The sequence below is a fragment of the Somniosus microcephalus genome, chromosome 4 (assembly GCF_052327205.1).
Source record: "Somniosus microcephalus isolate GS21.2 chromosome 4, FLI_Smic_1.0, whole genome shotgun sequence".
Lineage (NCBI taxonomy): Eukaryota > Metazoa > Chordata > Chondrichthyes > Squaliformes > Somniosidae > Somniosus > Somniosus microcephalus.
Window position 1 is genome coordinate 168,874,702 of NC_140990.1, and position 6,343 is coordinate 168,881,044.

A 6,343-nucleotide genomic window follows, 5' to 3' on the forward strand; every position below is an offset into this window, starting at 1 on the left:
AACCCATGCACCCAAAGTTAAATCCCAAAACCCATGTTGATATCGCCCTTGATGAGCAATTAACATATGTTGATTGCCATCCTGCCTCTCCCGAGGGGTTGCTCGCACGCAGCCTAATGCGCTGCAGTTCAATGCGGAAGTCAGCGGGTTGGAGCCAGCATCCAGACGCGGTCAATTTCCGCACTTTTAACCTCCCATCCGCTCCTGAACCTACACGCTCCTGCAAGTTAAAATTCCCCCCAATGTCAATATTCACGATTAGAATGGATATGTGGATGAAGAAAAAAGGGGGCTGAAGAGATATGGGACTGGTGATTAGGACTATTTGCTTGCAGAGAGAGTAAATGCTGACATGGACTGTTTGGGCTGAATGGCCTGATTCTGTAATCTTTATATATTTTTATGACACATACATATTAAGTGTTGATCTCCAAGTATGCTCATTTGTCATGAATTGGCAACGCAATGTGATTGAAAAAACCTTGTCTGCAGTCAGAAGTAGCTTGCCACCCTCTGATCTTGGGGTCAGATGGTCAGGGACATGACCCAGGTGGTCTTTAGATTTTATATTCCATATTTTAAATAACAGCCTCTCTGGCTCCTCTGTTGTTTTATAGTATTTATAACTAATATGGCAGCTGGTATTTACAACAATAGTAATACAACCACTTGTGGATCACATGAAGTGATGCGATCGGGTCACTTAAGGTTGAGTTACAATAAGTTATTTCATCTACTCCTTCAATAGACTTGTTTAAAACCTTCTTTGATCCCTCTTATTGCTGTCTGCAATCAGCATTTCTATCATCCTTCTGTACCCCCGCCCCTCATAATCCTCCTTGATGGCCTTTAAGAACTAATATAGTTCTAACATTTAAAATAAGATTAGAACATGGGAACCGACCAGTAATCCATGTCAGCTGTCAATTGGACTTCTGCAGCTTAATTCATCCAAAATAAAGAGTCTTCAGTGTGCCATTATATGGCTTCCCAGGATAATAGAATTAACCTTAAAGCTTGAAATACTCAGCAGGCCAGGCAGCATCCATGGAGAGAAAAACAGGGTTAACAGCATCCGCAATATTTTGCTATTATAACCTTAAAGCTTTATGTTCCGAGATACCTGCGCCATTTTATACTGAAGTTTCAGTACAACACAAAATAAAAATCAACTTTTCACATTTTAAACAGGAGTAGTTGAAAGAGGGTTGGATCTTGGCCATGTTCCTCCAAGCAGTACTGATTCTCGCAGTCAGTTTCACAAGAAGCTTAAACTCTAATCTCCATACGATTGTAACATTCTCACCCGTTGTTGCCCGTGTGGTAAGGCAATAGACACAGTTCCAACATGACTTGCAAACAATGTTCCCGCTAAGTGTTTGGGGGTACGCGGCCCCCTTTAACGGGCTTGGAGGCCCATTCAAATTATCCTGCGTGCGTTTTTTTCCATTATAAAGCCATCGAGCGGCCTGCACGGGACCACCAGATCACTGTGCGGCACTGCTTAATGGGACCATTGCTTGCAATCATTCCTGCGATACAGCTTCATAGAAATGGTGACGGTATTTACAATCTAATTAACCCTTCCAACACTGAGAATCAGAGAATCTTACAGCACAGGAGGCCGCCAATCGGCCCATCGTGCCTGTGCCGGCTCTTTGAAAGAGCTATCCAATTAGTCCCTCTCTCCTTGCCCTTTCCTCATAGCCCTGCAAAATTTTCCTTTTCAAGTATAAATCCAATTCTCTTTTGAAAGTTACGATTGAATCTGCCTCCACCACCCTTTCAGGCAGTGTATTCCAGATCATAACTCACTGTGTAAAAAAACTCTCCTCATCTGATGAAAGGTCATCGACCTGAAATGTTAACTGTTTCTTTCTCCACAGATGCTGCCTGACCTGCTGAGTATTTCCAGCATTTTCAGTTTTTCTATCCTCATCTTCCCTCTGGTTCGTTTGCCAATTATCTTAAATCTGTGTCCTCTGGCTACCGACCCTCCGGCCAGTGAAAACAGTTTCTCCTTATTTACTCTTATCAAAACCTTTCATAATTTTGAACACCTCTATTTAATCCTTTAACCTTCTCTGCTCTATGGAGAACAATTCCAGCTTCTCCAGTCTCTCCAAATAACTGAAATCCCACATCCCTGGTACCAGGAACCCTGGGCCGGGCGAGGGTGTATTCTACAACATGGATGAATAACCTGTCAACGCTGAATGCCCGTGCTCACATGTAGGTAATGGTACTGGTAAATCTCCTCTGCACCTTGACATCCTTCTTAAAATGTGGTGCCCAGAATTAGACACAATACTCCAAGTGAGCACTAACCAGTGATTTATAAAGATTTAGCATAACTTCCTTGTATCAAGTTATATCAAGGCTCACAATAACCAAGAATTCTCAACTCTGACAAGATTGTTGAAAAAGTCCTGCGCATTCCTAATGATGAATGTTATGAAGCAGCATTGGAGATCTCTACAGAGCTCCCTGTAAAGGTCCAGTCAGATGACGCACTGCATAACCCGGCATTATCGGTTGGCTTGGTTAGCTGACCTTGGGCCAGTAATGAACCATTATAGATGGTTCCAGTGCTTCTCAGTTGGGGGAAGGGAAAAATGTATAAGGTTCGCTTGCTGGAAGTGATGACATGGACATTGGGTGAGGTTGGTTCCAGGCTCGGGTGTTTTCAACAACATGGTTGAATAGCCTGTCAATGCTGAATGTCCATGCTCACATGTCGGTAATGGCCACTTGAGTGAGACAGGGGAATAACCAGTTCTTGTGGGATCACAGCCCCGGGGTTAGCTCCTTGGAGAGAATGTGAAGAATAAATGTGCACAGAACCAAATAATTTGTAATAACACTGCAGGCTGGAAGTTCCATTTCAAGATAATTGGACTTATCATTTAGGTTCATCCTTCTGTGAATTTCCCTGCCGATTTTTTTCTGCTCATTGTTCGGTTACTTTGCTATGCATTTTACATAATAATAATAATAATAATCAACTTTGTCATTGTTAGTGCACAATTGCAGTACAACGAAATGTAGGCTTGCAGCTCCCGAGAGTGTACATTTTGATTAAGACATTTAACATTCAACATTCATTTGGCTTGTAACACAAACATAAACATAATAAAGTGCATTGGCAGATGTGCAGGCTTTAGAGTTTATTTGTAGAGTTCAGTAGGATGACAGCCCTGGGAAAGAAGCTGTTCCTAAATCTGGTCGTTCGGGTGCGAATGCATCTGTAGCGTCTCCCAGATGGCAGGGGGGCGAACAAACATAAGAACATACGAAATTGCAGGGCAGGAAAAAACCAGCTGGTCCATCGAGCCTGCCCCTCACCATGATGCCCGAAGCATCCTGACTAAATGCTTCCTACCCCATCCCGCAGCCATGCATCACTTTTTGTGATTCATGTACAAGGACCCCCAGATCCCTCGGTGCCTCAGCATTTTGTAATCTCTTCCCATTGAAATAATAATTTTCTTTTTTATTTTTCCTACCAAGGTGGATAACCTTGCATTTTCCCACATTAAACTCCATCGGTCAAATTTTTGCCCACTCACTTAGCCTATCTATATCCCTTTGGAGATTCTCTGCGTCCTCCACACAATTTGCTTTCCCACCTATCTTTGTATCATCAGCAAATTTGGTTACATTACATTCGGTCCCTTCATCCAAGTCATTAATATAGATTGTAAATAGTTGAGGCCCCGGCACGGATCCCTGCAGCAGCCCAGTAGTTACAGTTTGCCAACCCGAAAATGACCCATTTATCCCGACTCTCTGTTTTCTGTTAGTTAGCCAATCCTCTATCCATACTAATATATTACCCCCAACCCCGTGAACTCTTCTATTAAATTCCCCACCCCAATAACCCCTTGATTACCCATTATTGGGATGCTTTTGGTGTCTTCTACCGTGAAGACCGATACAAAATATTTGTTCAAAGTCTCCGCCATTTCCCTGTTTCCCATTATTAATTCCCCAGACTCATCCTCCAAGGACCAACGTTTACTTTAGCTACTCTCTTCCTTTTTATATACCTGTAGAAGCTCTTAGTCTGTTTTTATATTTCTTGCTAGTGTGGCGGAACCACCAAAGGATTACAGACAATTGTATATAATTCCTTTTACAGCAATGTAGTACAGCTGGGGGCTGCACCTTTAATGTATCTGTTAACTGTACTAGGGCTTCTTTTCTGTACTCCGCGTGATGACGTCATGCCGTCCGTCACGTGACCTCTCAACGGCGGGAAGAACGTGATGACATCATGATGTCAGAGCTCGGAACCTTCTAGCAGTTGAGCTCGGAACCCGCTAGCAGTTGAGCTCGGAACTTTCTAGCAGTTTTCAGAGAGGTTTTCAAGCAGACCAGACGTATTTGCATGGTATCCTACAGTTTCCTGTACAGCTTCGTTTGTGATATACCTATCAATTCAGTTCATGAAAAGCGACGAGTTAAGTTAGTAACTATAGGTTTTTATTGGCTAAATAACAGAGCCCACCCTCGTGGGTGATCGGCTCCAACAAGGAGGAATACCAGCCAGTCGACCACCTTTATACCTGGGCAAGCAGGCGGAGCCAGCTGTGGTCAGCCCAGGTATAACAGCGTGGCAAGAGGTGACCTTGTGTAGTGATACAACAGTGTAAACAGTGATAACCATAGTGTAACGATAGTGAACGATAAAAGTGGTTTACCACATTCACCCCTTGTTTAAATTTGAGTCCGGCGGGGTGAAGTGTACTACCAGTTCGGGTATGTCAGTCTGTCCGGAGGCCTCGTAAGCCTTTCTGATCGGCGCAGCAGCGGCGGCGGTGGTGCAGTATCCGATGTTAATGCTGGTGTCTGCGTGGTCGGCGAAGGCTCGTGGGGTTCCGGCATGCCGTCTACCTGGGCTGGATTTGGGGGGGTGGTGGGGGGTAACGGTGGTGTCTCAGGGGTGCCCGAGGGTGCGAGGTCTTGTAAGGAGACTGTGTCCTCCCGCCCGTCTGGGTATGCCACATAGGCATACTGGGGGTTGGCGTGCAGGAGGTCCACCCTCTCAACCAGGGGGTCCATTTTATGGGCCCTCACGTGCTTTCGCAGCAAGACGGGCCCCGGAGAAGTCAGCCATGTTGGTAGCGAGGTTCCCGTAGTCGACTTCCTGGGGAAAACAAACATTCGTTCATGGGGGGTGGCGTTAATGGCAGTGCAAAGCAGTGACCGGATGGAATGCAGCACTGCCGGGAGGACTTCCTGCCAGCGAGAGGTTGGGAGGCCCTTAGACTTTAAGGCTAAGAGAACGGCCTTCCAGTCGCGTTCTCTCTTTCCACCTGGCCGTTCCCTCGGGGGTTGTAGCTGGTGGTCCTGCTTGCAGCAATACCTCTCGCTAGTAGGAACTGGCGAAGTTCCTCGCTCATGAAGGATGAGCCCCGGTCGCTATGTATATAGTTCGGGAACCCGAACAAGGCGAAGAGGACGTTCAGGCATTTGATGACCGTGGTACTGGTCATGTCTGGGCAGGGGAAGGCAAAGGGGAAACAGGAGTACTCATCAATAATGTTGAGGAAGTACACATTACGGTCAGAGGACCGGAGGGGCCCCTTAAAATCGATGCTCAAGCGCTCGAAGGGGCGGGTGGCCTTGATCAGGCTTGCTCTGTCCGGCCTAAAGAAATGCGGTTTGCATTCGGCACAGGTTTGGCAGTTCCTGGTCATGGTCCTGACCTCCTCGATGGAGTAGGGCAGGTTGCGGGCCTTAATGAAGTGGTAAAGTCTGGTGACCCCGGGGTGGCAGAGGTCGTTGTGGAGGGTCTGCAGTCTATCAATTTGCGCATGTACTTCGTGATAGGGCATCTGGGGGTTCGTTCAGTTTACCAGGCCGGTACAAGATATCATAATCGTAGGTGGAGAGCTCGATTCTCCACCTCAAGATCTTGTCGTTCTTGATTTTGCCCCTCAGCTTGTTATTAAACATAAAAGCGACCAAGCGCTGGTCGGTGAGGAGGGTAAATCGTTTGCCTGCCAGGTAATGCCTCCAGCATCGTACTGCCTCCACGATCGCCTGGGCCTCCTTCTCGACCGAAGAGTGTCGGATCTCAGGGCCCTGGAGGGTCCTTGAGAAGAAGGCCACAGGTCTCCCCGCCTGGTTAAGGGTTGCAGCTAGGGCGAAGTCGGATGCATCGCTCTCCACTTGGAAAGGGATAGACTCATCCACCGCGTGCATTGTGGCCTTAGCAATGTCTCCCTTTATGAGGGAGAAGGCTGCGCATGCTTCTGCCGTCAGGGGGAAGGAGGTGGACTTCATGAGGGGTCTGGCTCTGTCCGCATAATTGGGCACCCATTGGGCATAGTAGGCG